Raw genomic sequence first — 18589 nt, forward strand, 5'->3', positions numbered from 1 at the left:
TCGGTATATCATGATGATAACTATATTAATATATTATATGCGTGAAGAGTATTTTAATATTTTACGTGACTAAATGGGTACGCGTATCGACTGTGTGCACTCTATTGCAATAAAACATTATGATTTACATAAATTTCATTCAAATATTATTATATTTTTGATCTAATTTATTGTTGTAAACTACAGTTGAACATTAATTATATACTTGCACCAGAGTCGGTACAGTAGTAGGTACTTCAGTATAGTATTATGTACCAAAAATGCTATACTCACTTGTTGTCGTGTTATTAAATATAATTAGTAGTGATGGTCGTGTTCTATTCAGTATTCACAATGAATATTTTAATATATTTTTTTTTAACTTAATTTATTTGTAACATATACGATATACATCGCTTAAAATGATAACCGTGTATACTTAGTTAAAATAATATAATTATCGAATATTTAATTTAAAAAATGCAGAAAAATTTAGTAAATCTTGTTTTCTAATTCGATATGACAAATTTTAATATTTTTTAGTAGTTTTTTTTCTATAAAGAACAATAGAAAATTATTCGCTGAGTCCAAATTCTTGGGAATTTAACTCAAAATCCCATAAAAGTTGTTTTTATATCTATATAAACATTTTTAGACATAATTTTCTTTTTATACTCATTTGGTGTTATATATTATAAACATTTTATACTTTTTAGATAAAAAAAATTCAAATTAAATTTAACATATTGACTACCCCCACTCGTTTACTTTTTTTCAAATTAATATTCAATATTAGGTTTGTATACAAACATTTAATTTAATTAATGGCGAAATGTTTTAAGCTTTTAGATTAATATATTGTTTGTAATTACAGTAAAAAACAAATATTCTTTGATAAAAAATCGTTATTTTTAATCGCGTAGAGTATCCAGTTTCGTTTAAATATTTTCAACTGTTTTTTTAGTTCTCATTTTTTTAAAAGTATTGGAAGTTTTTTATTTCCTCAAAATACCAACTAGGTTTAATTTGCTAATAGACACCGTATTCAATGTTGAAGATTAGAACTAATTTTATGCTTATCTCCAAAACAGGATAACAAAAACTAAATACACACACAAAAAAAAAATACCTAAACAAAACGTTATAAAATGATCCTCGCTCACTTAGAATCTAAAAAAAATGTTAAACATATGTTCAGCAATTTAGTACAATTATAAAACAATATAAAAATAAAAGTGTATTTTGAAAATATTTGATAAGTAATAATTTATTTTTAACATGATATTAATTATTTGTGTAATAACATACTTGTAGTTAAGGTTATTTTTAAGAAAAAAAATTTCACCAACAATTTTTTACGATAACGACCAACAACCATGAAGTTTTTTCGGATACTTCATTAATGCTTTGAAAGCACCTATATATATATATATATGAATTTATTTATATAATTTGTTCCGTAAGACAGAGTACATTGTCATAATATTATATCATGTTCCATTGTTCTGAAACATTCGTTGCAGTTTAATTATTTTGTATATTTTCTGTGATTTTACACGACTATTGTGTACTATAATATGTTATTATTATGACGGCTGGTCGTAGGTACAATGTCTCGAAAATTGTTTCGATTCGTTAGTATTACATTAATTATATTTCAAAATGAAGATATATACATACCATGCCAAGACATAAGTGAGACTTTGTTCTTTATGATGTCTTTCAATTAGTTTCCATGTTGATTGAATGGTTGCAAGTATACCGTGTATAACAGCGAACGAAGTTTTCGGATTTGCGAGTTTATGTTCTTAATCTAAGTATATGGGCAAACATCGTCATAATATTGCTAATAAGTAATAAGGATACGTCATAAAATAATAAGTAGGTATAGGCTATAGATGATATAGAAACACTTTACATGGTAATTGATAGGTTGACTGTCAATTGTTCACTACCTAATAATAAGTATACATTGTATAGATGATGGTTTTTTCAAAAACAATATATTGAATAATTATTTAAAAATATTACTAATAATTGATAAAAAGATCAAAATTATGTTAAAAAAATCATACATGACTACATTTGACTACATAACTACAGATATAAGATTATGTAGGTATATCGAATTCCGTCTTTTACAGTATTGATGAATTAAGGATGATTGAACCATTAAATTAAAAATTATTTAAGTAATTAAACAAAAAAAATGTTAAATTCAAAATAACTTTTTATGAGCTTCTGCAGTTAGAATTTTGATAAAATTTATTAAAATCGCAAAAATTTGCAATTTATTTTGAGTAAGAAATTTATAAAATTTCCTGAAAACTAATACAAAATTCCTCTTAAGTTTTCTCACATTTATCAAAAAAGTTCTACTTAGGAAATAGTTCGTTATGTTCTATTTTTTTTTAACGAACCTTATTTAATAATTATTATGTGAAATAGTTACTTTTATTTTACTTTTTCCATTGGAAATAATGTGTTGTGAATTTGCGATACATGTATTTTAAATTGATTGATTTTAGGAAATAGAACATTTAGACAAAATATGATTGTAGGTTGTAGTCCGCATTTTTCTTTATAAAAATCCATCTATAATTTAATTTTGTCAATTTCGAAAATAGTATTTTTTGGATTGTCATCCTACTACTAATGTGTCTTGTAAATTGTAATAATATATTATATGTATCAGTCTAGGCAAGTTTAATCATTGTTATTGGTTTATTGTTTCTCGAATTCTCGGTTATATATTTTATTATCATTATTTTTTCTTTGGACAACAACAGATTTTGAAACAAGACAAACTTCATACTGAACATAATATTATGTATCCTTAATTTGTAAGACATTTTTATTTATTATATAAAGAAAATTATATTTATACTAGATAGAATAGACTATATTATACAGAGTAATAAATTATTTAAACATATTTTTAGAGTGACTATTTACAATTTTTAAAATCTAAAACAATTTGGACCATTTTAATTATTTTAACACTATAGTGAACCAAAAAATGTATTTTAAATGTCACCATAATATCATCAATATAATATATGCATTAATAATGTTTGAAAATGTGTAAGAGATATGAAATTAGAATGTCACGAAAATTTTAAATAATTTTTCGAAGTGTATATTTGTAATTTTCGATTATTATATACTTTTTATTTTTATGATTACGCAGTCCGGATAGTATTATGTCAGTTCTTTTATTTTTGTAATTATGAAACATTGCTCTTAAGATTCTTAATAATATGAGTGACTAAAAGTATTGTTATTTATTATTCATTTTATATTTGTTACAAACTTGTCGGTTATTGTAATTATAATATTATGTTTATAATTACGCCGTGTTGTTAATTTTTCGTCGAGACCGTTTTGATCATTGGTGTACAAAAAAGTTTGGTGAACAAGAGAGTAGGATGCTCAAATTAAAATTCCCGATTTGTATTTTTTCCCGAGTAAAATTTTTTCTATATACTCTATTCCGATGTTTTTAGGGTTCTGTACCGTAAAACGGGACCCTATTACTTTGGCTCCACTGTCCGGCGTCTGTCACCAGGCTATATCTCATTAACCGTGAAAGTTAAACAGTTGAAATTGTCACAGATGATGTATTTCTGTTGCTGCTATAACAATAAATACTTTAAAAAGTGATAGGCCCAACCCCGGGAGGTGCTCAAACAGACATTTTGAGATTTATGATTAGAATTTTGGTTATTTTGGTTGCTATTAGTTACACTAATAATACTCGAAAGAAATTATTATCCCTGAACTTGTTATTAATTTGTAATTTGGTTCTATGGCGATCGATAAACCAACACACACACATGCATCACATTGCCAATAAATTTCTGTAAAATAACTAAAATAACAGCAAAGACCAATGAGTTAATTGACAAAGTTTTCCCAAATCTACCACAAAATTACAGAAATGGTACGGAACCCTTCGTGCTCGATTCCGACTCGCACTTGGCCGGTTTTTTATTTATATTTTATGAAATTTAAATCATTAACTTAGTTTAGAAAAATACATGCGCATATTATTGTTATTGAAAAACGAAGTAGATTACATGTATCACTTATTGATAAGATATATATATATATTATACATCCACACAGTCCAATGTTTCATGACTTCAGTTTTTGCAATATTGTGATTCAATTGAAAATGTTTATGGCTTTGTCTGCTATTATTGCTATTGTTTATTTATTTAAATGCGAATTTTTATTTATTTAATTGATTGTTTATTTATTATAGTACCTAATAAATTATATTAGGTACAATAATAAATGTTTTTAAAAAATCCACAATTGTTGATTACGTTTCCCTCATTTATATACTCTAGTATATATTATTTGTTGAACGATTATAAGAATATGACAATTTTGACGACGTAGCATTTTTGATGATCATATCACGTGAAATTAAAGTTTTTTTTTGATAAAAATGTGTTTGACGGTTTGACCTGCCGACAATATTATGCAAGCATACAACTGAAAAAAACGGGTGCAAACATAATTCATTAAATTTATTCTTACAAGTTACAATCTAGTTAATTTATAAACGTTGTTTATAATTTCTGATCAGTAAAGTATGAATTTATCACTTTTTCTACTTAAAAAAGATAGACTTATAAATTGAAAATATTCAAAGATACTGGTGTAGGTACCTCATAGTATTTTTTACAAATAGGATTCTGATTTTATAAATATTTTTGTACCTATGATATATTTTTAAGGAAGTATTAAAAAATGTGAATACATAAATGTGTGTTAATTAAAAATAGAAGGCTATTATGTATATTATATCAATAACTTCAAGTTAATTTAAGCAACCTTAAAGGTATTTTTATTGAGTTTTAAAGTTTAATAACATTTATTTACAACATATTTTGTATTCAGCATTATTATTATAATAAAACATAAACTAGCTATAGCTTTACCAAAAAGGAAAATATGAGCATATATCCTAGAGTATTTTTCATCAAATTTAAATAAATTATTATTTTATTTATAAGTTTACTATATATTATTATCTGTACACTTTCTAAATATTGTAATTTATTTACAAATAGGATATGAGAAAAAGTTAAAGAATAAAAATATTATATTAACCAGTTGTTATAATATAATATTATTCACGTCTTACCATATTACATAAAATAAAGGTGATAATTTATGACTGCAAAATTTTCTAGTGGGTTGAACAGAAAATTCGCAGACTTCATTTCATCGGTGGTCAGCAATAAACAACAACTTATAAGTTGTAATTGTATTCAGACTTAACATGAAATACCTATATTATAGTTTATAAAGTCAAATTTATTTGTTTTTGTTTCAAAAAACTATAAATATATATTTATTAGTACTTAGATGACGCCACACCCGTCAATGTTGTCGCCATTTTACAATCGTACAACATGGGAAATTTGCGTTCAGTAGAACCAATTTTATGTATAATATCTTTAATATTTTAGTATTAATATTAATCTAACCGTCTTAACCTAAATTAAATGTAAAAACATTATCTGTAATAGTCTGTCGATTTTTTACAATATTTTAATTAATTATAACCATTTATAAATTTTAATAAGTATGATATTCATTACTTAATCGAAAATTAAAATATCATAGTAAACAAAAGTGAAAACAAAAATTATGTTCTTAACTTTAAGTTGTATAATAGATGAAATGTTAAAAATAATGACACAAAATTAGTTATACTGAATCATAAATTTGGTATGTTGGAAGACGAAGAAAACAGATGAAGGTATCCTATTAATCTTCGTCAAACCATAAATAATACTTAGGCATATTATGATAATATTATACGTATTTTTAGGAACAAAATTCTCCGTAAATTTTGGAAAATAAAATTAAAGAAGAAAAATCACCCAATAGTTTCCATCGAATTTAATCCACGAATTTAATATATAATAAATGTAAATAATATTTTTGTCATGTTATTTTACATTAATTTAATACGATGGTCAAAAATATTTTTTGGCTTATGATCAAATAATAATAATAACATAATATTGTAGTTCACTAAATTAAGTTTATAATGAAACGATACTATTCAACAATAATGTTGACCCTGAAAACATAAGCATATGTTGTTCGTTATGAAATCTATTCTTATTCAAATGATCGATTGTATAGGTTTAAAACTATTAATTGATTCTGATTGTTGTATCCTAAATTCCTGAAGTATATAATATTATAAGTTTTATAATATTAGATCATACTTAACTGTTTTACAAGTCAACAGTGTAATCACATATACTTTTAGTGTTAATTTAAATCTACTTGATAATCTATGAATTCATTGATATAACATATAAATGGTGTAACAAATAATTTGATTTAGTATTATAAAATTTGGAAATTGTACTATTTGATTATTACTTTTATTACTACACATTTTTTATAAATACAATTATTAACCGATTTCAAAATTCTGCTAAGGTTAAGTCAAGTTACTATAAGAAAATATAAAAATAATAATTTAATTAATATTTTTATTATGTTCATAAAAGTAATATAATTTAAAATGTATAATCAAAGAAAATAAATAACAATATAGAATTCTCTATAAATAATAAATATTTATTTTATGTAATTGAAAGTTTTTGTAAAAAACAACATTACGAACTTGACAGAAGTACTAAATAATATTTCGTTCCATTATAGTGTAATTTTATTAATTTATTGTTTACATAGGTATTAGTGAATTACCTACAGTTAGGATTTATATAGCTTACTAATTTTTAAATAATATGACTAATTTTAAAAATAATAGTTTTAAAATATTTGATCTGATTTAGTACAAGTGATGCAATATATTACAACGAAAATATGTTTAGGTGTACTCAATAGTTCATGTTCTGTAGTAAAATATTTTCTTGTTGAAATAATCCTATGTCTAAAATAAAATGTATGTTTAACTAGCATATAAGATTTAATAATAACGATGAATAATATTATTGTGCAATTCTAATAAAAAATGTCAATATAACAGTAGTATTTTCATAAATATTTACTTTAAGAGCATATAACGCAAATTAGTTTGTACTTGTGGAGGATATCTATATAATTCACTTGAAATAAAAATATAATATTAAAATAATATCAATTACAATAATTTTAATTAGTCAATAACGTATTAAATATGTTAAATGAAATATTAATTAAAATAAAGGAGAACAAATAATTATTATTGATATTGATTTAATTTGACAGGATTCATGAGTTTTGTTCTCAGTTTATATTGAATATAGTATGTTCTTTAAATATGAAATAAAAACAAATATATTATATTGTTAATAACAACTATGAGATATTTGTTAAATAATAATACATATTATAGTTATACTTACCTATAAATATATTTTAATTCAATAAAAAAGAACGATCTTACGTAAGGTACTTTTTAAATATCTCTTATATGATTGAATATACAGAGGGATTATTTTATCAGAAAACACTGAATATTTCAAAAATATCATAATTTTTTTTGAAAAATCTAAAATTGGCAACATTTCATTTTTTGTATTGTCATAATTTTTTTTCCAACTGATATAGTTTTTGATGAAATCACTAACAAATTTTGATTTTAAACGCGCTATATGTTTTTTTAGATCTGAATAGAAAATTAAAAAAAAGTTATATTTTATAAATTTATGTAGGTATTCAATGATAAAGCTTTTAATAAATGAGAATTTTAAGTTTAGATAAGAAGAGTTAAGTGGTAAGGGGTACCTCGTGAAATGTGTGGTGTATCACTCAGCTTATCTATAAACTTGAAATGATTATTAAGAAAGAAATATTCGTTTTGTGTTCATTATTTGTAATATTCTTCATTTGTCAACAGTCTTAGAAAAGTCATTTGTTTTAGATTACGAAAAAATATAAAATTAAACATATGAGTATGTAGATTATAGGTATCTGTGAAGGTGGTCAACTAAAAATCAAAATTTGACACTTTTTAAAATAATGAGTGTTTGTCTGCGGTGATATAAAATTATCATCCTGTAGTATAATATACAATCTATAATTGATAATGACTAATATTCTATGCACATATAAGGAAACATAAATTACGAGTACAGAGTACGTAACATTTTATAAAAATTGTTTTTAAATTGTGTAATTGATTTAATAAAATTATTTTTTTCAAATAATCAGTATAGGTACAGTTATATATATCTTGTACAGATATATAAATGAAACTTTTAGATGACGGATCACTGGATCAGTTGGATCTCAATTTTTCTTTTACGTATTAATTAGTAATTACCATAAGCAATAAGTTTAATAATGGTAGATAATTAAAAACTATACTTTTTTCTTCCAATAACAATTATAAGACTTAAACCATATGCATTAATTACATTTAACATAATATAGTTAGAAGAAGTATAAAAAAAGCTTATCGTATATAAGTATATTATTCGAAAAGCGATTGCGCAAACTAGTATGCAAAAAGTTTGTACTGATAATGATTGATATAATGATCGATCGTATAACATTTATCATTTATTAGTTTAGCTATCGAATTCATTGTACTACAACCGCACTCACGATATAATAAACTGAAGCTGTTACAACTAGCCAAGTATGGTAAGTTAGGTTAGGATAAGCTAGGTACCAAGAATTGTATATAATAGTAAAGTAGCAAGTCGTTAAGTTATAAAATTGTGTTTCGATGTATGTATTCTGATTGTGACTTTCAAAGACGTTAAAAATATAATGTTACAGTTTTGAATATGACATCCTTCACTAAAATAATTAAATAGAATTATCGTTAATTCAGTGTTTTACAAATAATGTTCCAAAATTTTTAGTATTAATTGTATTAGTTTGAAATATTTTACTTCAATTCCAAGTGTTATAGTAATATCACTATTATATAAATTCGTGGTCATTAATATTATTCTTTATGTGTTAACAATCGATATTATATAACACTTACGTTGAACAGCTTACTATTAATATAAAAACATTTGACATTTTACAATATTATACTTGCATGAAAACACAATAAATATTGTACACAAACACACATACGCACACATTTTAAATATACCTATATACTATAAATATATTATTTTGCTGTATTAATGATTTTTATTTTCAGTCAATAAAACAGTCTGCTCCCACGGGCTGAAAATTTTTCACGACGCCTCTGCCATTGTCGATGCAGATACAATAAATATGTAAGTTACCATAATTTTAAATATATTATCTCATCTCTTTCCAATGAGCAACATAATACTCGTATATATATTATATGTTACATTACAACAACACATGTTTCATGGAACTCAACGTTCTTATATCGATGATAAAATAGTGTATTTACAGTGGTTTCCTACATTAATGATTAATATTTATTAAAATGTGTTCATAAGTCTCGGATTATACCAATAAATAGTAGGACAAAATTATTCAGCCAGCTTACACAATATAATATTATTATTAATAATATTATAATATTGTATACATAATATGTTTAACGGTAATAATACTATTGTTAAACTAATAAAAATGTGTTTCCTATGGTAGTATACTATAGTATTTTATGCATTATTTTGAATAAAAGATACTCGAAGTTATGTATGTATATATAAATTGTATAACATTATCGTGAAATAGTCATAATGTTTGACATGCCTCTTGTCTGCAGTGTCTCAATTGTTGTTTACCATAACCAAACGCGGAAATAAACGATTGTCAAAATAAATTTTAGTCGTCGATCGTGATACGGGAGAAAAAAATAAAGGTAGGTCTTACCGGAAAACTAACGTCATAAGTGTTAATTAAACCAAGTCGATAATTCCATCATATATAATGTACAACAATTTAAATTTAGATATTACAGTCACCCACAAAAAATACATTTAATACAACGGTCTACTACAGTAAAACATAATATTAATATTATATAATATATACGAGTATTATATTATTATACATTATTTATCAATAATTGTATAATTTGAATTAAAGTCAAAGTATAGTATAGCTATATAATATACAATAAACTCGTGATATAATGAATTTAAAGAAACCGAGGAAAGAGTTCAGTATACCAATTGCATCAAGTAGCAAAATTCGTTTTAATGAGATTTTATAGAAATTTAAAAATTTAAATCTACACACTACAAAGACATATTAATTTTAATTTAATAATAAATATCTACATAGCTAAGTATACATATACATCAGAATATATATACATACATAGTTAGGTATAGTTAGTAATATAGTAAAAATTAATACCTACTCACATGAGTAATGAGTCATTATTTATTAATAAGTATTTATTTTTTATTACGTATACAATATACATATTTTGTGTATGTATGTGTGTTTAGCTGCTTGTGCTTACTCGGTCAATAACGTTGTCCAAATTTGAAAATGTTACAAAACACACAGTTGTCGATGTCATGTCTCTGCAAATAACTTAAGACGGCGCAGAGACTTGATTTTACTTTTTATCGACATGAACTAGTTATATCTTATCGCATGATAATCGCCGAAAAAAATTCCGTAATAGCCACCTATTTATTTTTAATTTGTTTTTTTCGTAGTCATTGTACACTTAGACCAGCAGACGTGTATCTCATATTAATAAAAATTTAAAATATGTATCGAGTCCCAAAATGGTAAGAATTCGTTACATCGCAAGAGAACTTAGATCAAAAAAATTTCGTTATACGAGTATATTGAGCTGGGGACAAAAATACATTTAATTTTTCGTTGTATATTACAAGATTTTCAAGGGAACGATAATTTTATTCGTTATATCGAAATGTTTGTTATATTGAACTTATTATATCGCGAGTGGATTGTAGCTACTATATATAGCTAAATAATATTAGTTTTACAGTAATAACGTATACTTTTACATAATTTCTACAGTTGCATTTGATTTTTTCTTGATAAAGACCTAGAAAGGTCGATCCGATGAAATTTACTATGACTTATCTTAAGCTATATACCTACTGAATTTCTAAAAAGTACCTAAAATTTCACCTCGTGTAATAAACGATTCGATACTAAATTACGCTGCCTATTATGTCCTCATATTGAACTCTAATATTTATTATATTATTTATTATAATAGGGTGGTAGAAATGAAGAATCTTTGAGTCATTAATGTTTTGCTGCCTTGCTGGCAATCTACAACTATCTTTAGTGAAATCTTTATGGCGAAAATGTTATGTTTTACGCATATAAGTCTATAGCATTAATATTAAAGGTACAGCACGCATTTACCCATAACAATCGGACGTTAAAAATATTTACGAATATGTCATAAAATGTGTCATTAAAGGCCTGAGCATGTTTTGCGTAAGTACCTTTATACATTATATTATATACAATATACATTATGTGAATATGCGAATATGCGATATTATTGTATTACGTGACGTAGGTAAACTTGTATCATGCTATAGATTCGGACAACAGTTATAAAGACTTGTCCACACGGTTATTGTGTTGGTCAATACTAAATATTGGCGGGTAAAACTTAAAGAAATAAGTATAATAGGGTCTTTATTTTTAAAATTATATCTCAACTCTCAATCCTATTTATGTTAATATTTTTTTAAATTTTATTTCACTCATTACCAATTATAGGTCTTCTAATCGTGCTCATCTTATACGACTTAAAAAATATTATTTCCTTATACACTTTTTTTTTTTTATTGAAGATAGTATTAAATAAATACTGAAAATTGATATTTTATACATAACATGTTATCTTTAGTGATAGTTTTAATGTGGATACATTAAAGTAATTTTTTTTATTGTTATTAATGATATCTCGACAATTATTTTAGTAATACAAAATTAAAACAATATAGAAAGAAAACAAAAACACAAATAAAATATTAAATAACGAAACCAGTTAAATACCAGTTAAATACGAAATTAATTATGTTTTTAATAAAAGCTGTATAGAGTTAAGCATAGAAAAGAGATTGCGAAGGGTGTTAAGAAATGTTTCAAGTAATTAAGCAAATTATACGCTTGGTATGTAAAGAGGGACAGATTAAGAGTAAATGAGAGACTTCGCGGGGCATTCAGTTAAATGTAGTGTGCAAAGAGGAGAATCATTTTAACCAAGTCAATAGGCGTGATCGGGTAGAACCGAAAGACCCACGAGGAGTCAGTTGATACAGACAATAATATAGAGTAAATCTAAGTTGTTGAATCAGATTTTTTATTAGGAATATTGAGAGCAATAATTTTGAATTGGTAGCAAAGTCAGTATAATTGAACCAAAGTTCGTGAATTACACGATTTGACTGATTGAGATAATTTATGCATGATTTTGTATGAAAAATAAGGGGATTATGGTTTAAAATTAATAAGGGACACGATTCTAGGGAATGTAAATAAAACATAGAGTTGGAGGTTATTAAATTATTATTTAAAGCTAAGTTTAAAATAAACAAATAGGGCTTCATAAATAACATAACACTCTACAGTATAGGAGTAAGATGAAGGGGCAAATTATTAATAAAAAAAAAATTTGCAGCTCAGGTATATAAAAAGAATATCCAGGGGATAAAAGAAAAATTGAGCCGTCTATATAGATGATCATAAATTGGCAAAATTAAGGTTAAGGTAACTAGAAAAAATATCATTGACCGTAAAGTGTTAAGTCATTTTAATACTATAAACAATATTAAAGCAGATTTCCACTATACACGTATAATATATTCAAGAGTATACATTACGGTGGTAGATATACTGGTTACACAATTAGAATCAAAAAATTGGCCCTTCCTAATTTTTCATAAAAAGGCGAGTAGAATAAATTAAACATGACACTCCCAGTGGAAAAAAGTTCAAACAATTTACAATCCAAACAGTTATCACTATTCAGTACTCATTTACGACATGGCTCACGAGACGAATTTATTAATTGATTATAAAAAAAGAAATTTATTAAAAATATTCTTTAAAAAATACAGAAAATATACATACCTCTTTTTAGCGTAAATATGAATAAAAAGCCGGTTATAAACGTTTTTCTTTTTTAACTGTGTGTGTTCTCAGTAATATAATTTTCATCTGGATTAGTCTTGATTTAAAATAATTATGATCATGTTTTAGATTATTTTTGTCTAACACTTATTTAACGCATTATTATTATTTTATACATCAGTTGTGTAACCAGTATATTTATAACCGTGGTATACGCTCATAAAAATCTTTGCTGTGATTGATTTGGTTTCCGTGGTACATTTATAGTGTACCAGAGCGGAAAACGTTTACGACGTTTGATATCAGAGAAATTCGAACCGTCTGTTTACTAAACGACGAATGTTGACGTCATGTTTTAGAGTTTGGTGTATTTAGTTCAAATAATTAATACCATCATGGTAATGAGCATGTTCATACCTGGTTATTTCTAACTTGGTCGTTATCACAAGTTATTCTGTTTCTATCACGGACTTATTACGTAGTATATAATATTATTTATGACTTATACCGTGATTAATTTATATACCTACCGTACCAAACGCTTACAAATTTCAACCTTACAAACGTTTCAAACGTTTGCGTTCATATTGTAAAACGTTTTCCGTTATTGAATATGCTCTTCTAATGGTAACCCGTACTAACTACTCTATAATGGTCATTTCGACTTTTACAAGCTCTATATCGCGGTCACTGGTAATTCCCGCTCAGATTTATAGAATCTCACTGGATTTCATCAATTAATATTTTGTTGAAAATGTCCCGAACGCGTGGTTCCGAGAATTTATAAGTCTATAGTAGTTATACTAGACCATGGTCTTCTACTTGTCTAAAACCATGGTAAGTTTAGCCGCGACCGACCACATCATTATACCACCATACGGTATAGTGACGAGGGTTGGTAATCGTGATAATTACTGTTAGTCATGATTTCTTTCTTTTATGGCGATTGACTACGCTTGTTGCTATTTTCTTTTTTTCATCCATATCGACGCTGTCCGATTCACGACGATATTTCATCGAACTATTTTCGGAACGTTGTTAATTTATGAATACTCTTTTTTTACATTTCTTAAAATATTTTTACTTGTGGAGTTATGTGCGCTTAAAACAGTGATGAAGTCAGAAGTTGTCGCTCGAGCTTCAAAATTTAGAATTTAGAATTTATTGTAGTAATTGCGTCTAGTCGGTGCGTAGTGTGTATACATAAGTAATAACACAATATTGATTGTTTGAATCATAGGTATATACAACTAGTTTTGTATATTTATGGTTTGAACTGTTAGAACTTAGAAGCCTAGTTCATATTTACGTCGCGGTCGTCTGTCGTGTATTTTGATTTTTGACTAAAATAATAAAGATACTTAATGTACAATATTGTCAATTATTAAATAGACAAGTAAATGCTCTTATTATCGCCTACCCTCTTCAGTCACCAAACTCAAGGACCTTTGGATCGTATTATAATGCGTGTAATATTCAATGTTCATGGCTTCTATCACGTAAGTTTTATAAATCTAAATCTAAATCTCAGGTAAAATAGTCAGATGACATAAATATTATTAACTATTAAGTGCATAATAAGTAGCTAGGTAGGTTACCACCTAATATAATATAATATAAATTAATTATTTCATAGAATATCACTGATCGGGCAAGTGGCAATTATTTACCTACCCGTATTAAAAAGTAATTAATGAACAATTAAATATTATAGCTTATATTAAAATTGTAATAAAATGAGAATGTATCTATATTCTATAAAGGACATAGGTATATAATTATTAATTATGTATTTAAATAAAAACACAAACATTTTAAAATTGTTGGATATAATTTTTTTCTAACAGATCCAAACTTGCTTTGCCCATAAAATTGATAGTTCAATATCATTGTCCATTTGAGATTGGTTGAAGGAAGTAATATAAAAATACAACCTAAACTCATTATACAATATTATAATAATCGTATACATAATATTATGTATATACCTGTATCTATATGATATTATTTCATATGCATTACTACATAATATACTTTAATACCATACTGAAGCCCACACACCTAAGATGTCAGTTCGATGCTAAAATAAAATATAATAACAATTATTTTATTTATCTCGCTAGTGATACGGATACACAATTTGAAAATGTCATATATAAATTTACCAAGCATATTCATCACCATTTCTTCCTTAATTAATATAAATATATTAACATTATAATTTTTGAAATTTTTAAGTATTCTTAAGGACTATATTATTATATATTATGTACACTGGGTATTTAAAAAATGTTATACAAGCATTACAAACATATTTTATAATAAATTAAAAATTTCAAAAACGTTAATACTTCTCTAAAAAATGAATGTTTATTACATTTAAATGAATCGTCTTGTATAATAATAATAATAATATCACGGTGGGACCGGCGGGTTAAATAAAAAATATACCAACTGCGTCGTAGAGGCGGGAATAATTGCGTTTTTGAAACAAGTCACGGGCCAAAAATCCTCGGCTAAGTTTAGCTATGGCATTCCAAAAATAAATGTGAGACTTAGCTATAGGTACAGTGTTAATATACGTTTGCATGACATATCGTTCGCGCGTTTAATACTCACACACGGGTCGACAAGTCGAAAAAGAAACCACGCGTGCTTTTTCAAGCATTATACTCGTTATTTACTACTCACATAAGTTAAAACAATAATAATAATTTAATCATTGTCGTATTCTGAATCGTTGTACTTTTTCTGATTATCTTTATTATTATCCGATCACGACTGTAGTTGATTCAGTGACGTTCTTGTAGGATTTTCATGCGCCCCCGTCATATAACTACGACCGATATCGCGTATAAATATTAATACATTGATACGCTTTCTTTACTTATATCACGATTGAGGTAGAGATTCTTCAAGTATAAAAAAATAATATATATATATTATATATGTTTATTGTTTATACGATAAATTATTAAATCAACTTCAACTAAAACATTTAGTCGTAGATTTTTTTTTTCAAAACGATATTTTGACACACCACTGTCCGTAAGTCATTAATATATTATGCTTATCAAAATGGAAAAACCGTTACCACCACCAACTTCATAATAAATTATTGAAGGAATTAGGAAGAAGAAGAAATAAAATCAATTCTGTGGTGGTTCTCGGACTTCAATTTCACATAAGCTAGGTAAGTGGTAACTTTTGAGTGCGGGATTGGGGTTTTTTAATTTCTTTTCAAACTATTATTTATCCTAACATTGTATTATAAAAACGATCAACAGTTAAAGTTAACATAATATGACACTATGCTTAATATAAGCGCCATATATACTTGACGTAAATTGTTTTCATTATCTAGTGTTATTAAAATATTAATTTTTATTTTGTATGGAAACATAATTTGATACATGATCGTATCTGTTGTCGATCACATTAACTCAAATACTACATTGGTGGTTTTTAATTTGTATCAAACATTAAAATGGAACTCAATAATATTACAAAAATAATAAGGAAGAAAAAGTCATCATACTAATAGAAATGCTGAGTTAGTTTGTGTAATAATGTTTTAATCTAATTTTTATTGGATATTTTTATTTATTTATGAAATTTGTCTAATAATAGCAATCGAAAATTTATTATAACATGATGTATATTATCATAAATGAATTAATCTACTTCCCAAACGGTTTCACAGTCTTTCGGATATAGTAAAATTAATCGTTTGATTGTTAATCGATAATTATATTTAGCCCTACTTCATAGGTTAATCGAAAACGCCAAAATTACCGCATTGCACGGGTTGTTTTTTTGATTTTGTAAAGCTCAATAATTTGAATTTAATCTCGATTTGCGTAAATTTTTTTTCTCGGTTGTGAAATTAAATCACGCACACACACACGACTTTAAACCTTACCTTTACCTACACAATATTAGATAATATTCAAGATGGGTACTCGAAACAGAACATTATTCTATAATTATTGTCTCGAGAGGTGTCCCGCGATATTTGCTCATCACCTGCTGCAGCGGCACTTTGTGGTGAGGTGAAGGAGTGGTAACGTGTGCGTATTCAAACGCGTGTACATGTATAGGTGTGTATGTGTGTGTGTAAGTGTGTATTACTCACTGCGAATCGCGAGCGCGATACTACACGATTGTCATTGTCGAGGCTGATGGACGAACAAACCGGTGGCAGTTTATACCGGGCTTTCGACGAAACCGGTTAATCCGTCAAATTCGCGTGCAAGTCACCTGGCACTTTTGAACTTACCACTCATACGCATTATTCGTCTTGTACTAATCGCCCGCTGCCGCAGCAGCAGAAAACAGCAGCAACTCCACCGACGTCCTTTGTCGTCCTGTCCGTTTTATCTGTCCCTGTGACACCTCGTATACAGTAAGCTTATATATTATATTATATCATATCATTTATACGGATTCACGTACTATCGTATAGTCATTATTATAAATCGGGTTGTGTTCTGCGATGATGCGCGATGATCTACAAAAAAAAAAAAAAAATTGCACCGCTGATTTATGTACTTAGTCAATCGATTTTTTTTCGAATTTTTCTCACATTAATAAAAGCAATTATAGGCACTTTATGAATAATAAGAAAAATTGATTATAAGTATATAGAAAAATTAACCGAGTAGATCATAATAATACGAATGGCAGATCTCATATTGAACCAAACAATTGTTATTACCTAATTCTAATTATCCTAATTATTGCATTTATTGATCGTGTTATATAATTTTACTAATCATTGATGGTATAGTCATGTTTTGTTTTGCCTTTAGTTTAAATTTTTTCGGTTAAATCGAATTCATACCCTAACTCTATGCATTAAAACACCTATAGGTATCTTTAAAAGCATAATATAACAAAGCTTCTCGTGGTACCGGGTTTTCTTGGTTCTGACGTTTATCTATTATTAAAATTAATGTTATATAATAAATATTATAATAAGTATTGATAAATTCATAATCCATTATAATGATAATATATACTATATGTTAAACCTACTACTAAAACAATAATTTTTTTATGACGGTTTAAACAATTTTTAATGTTATAATATTTTCTAGCGTTGTCGGTTATATAGAAATGGGTTTCGAACCTTTCGAAGAAAACAAATTTTTAATTTTTTTTCAAGTATTATAACTATTATATAGTTGTATTGTACGTCTTTTTAAGATTCATAAAATAATTTTGCTACTTATATGGTATCTATGTATTATTGATTTTCAAATAATAAAATACGAGTAGAATATGTGTATTATTTTGATCGATATATAGGTAATTCTAGAGCCGTAAAATTAGTTCAGTTATGACGTATAATTTTCATTTTCGAGGTTTATTCTAAACATTTAAATAAAATTAATGATTTAAAATTTTAAATTTTTGGGGTCAGAACGTTTGTTCTGAATCAGCCTAATGAATCAAATGAATAATTTTTTATTTTTTAAATTAAAACAATTGTTTCTAAAAATTAAAAATATATAATGATAAATAAAATAAAAATAAATGTTAAGTATTCAAAAAGAATACAAAATTGATTGTAATTTTAATAATGTATTTCATA

At 26.0% G+C, this 18589-nt stretch overlaps 1 protein-coding gene and 1 long non-coding RNA gene across 4 annotated transcripts in view; one reads left to right on the forward strand and one right to left on the reverse strand.

The window, feature by feature from the left end:
• Positions 1-1330: 1330 nt before the first annotated feature.
• Positions 1331-3484, reverse strand: LOC126551461 (uncharacterized). Its single transcript, XR_007605359.1, has 4 exons — positions 3333-3484; positions 2432-2574; positions 1660-1792; positions 1331-1484 (listed from the first exon to the last, which is right to left on the reverse strand). It is a non-coding gene; the product is annotated as an uncharacterized LOC126551461 (long non-coding RNA).
• A 5656-nt stretch (positions 3485-9140) lies between these two features.
• The window catches only part of LOC114131261 (facilitated trehalose transporter Tret1-like), a 64328-nt gene continuing 54879 nt past the window's right edge, over positions 9141-18589 (forward strand). Inside the window, exon 1 of one of the 3 annotated variants that reach the window (XM_027996441.2) lies at positions 9141-9206. The gene's annotated coding sequence lies outside the window, so the exon portion shown is untranslated. Of the gene's footprint in view, positions 9207-16167; positions 16187-17176; positions 17399-18589 lie in introns of those variants that run through there. The other 2 variants (XM_027996442.2, XM_027996440.2) reach the window with 2 other exon arrangements.

The sequence above is a fragment of the Aphis gossypii genome, chromosome 3 (assembly GCF_020184175.1).
Source record: "Aphis gossypii isolate Hap1 chromosome 3, ASM2018417v2, whole genome shotgun sequence".
Taxonomy (NCBI): domain Eukaryota; kingdom Metazoa; phylum Arthropoda; class Insecta; order Hemiptera; family Aphididae; genus Aphis; species Aphis gossypii.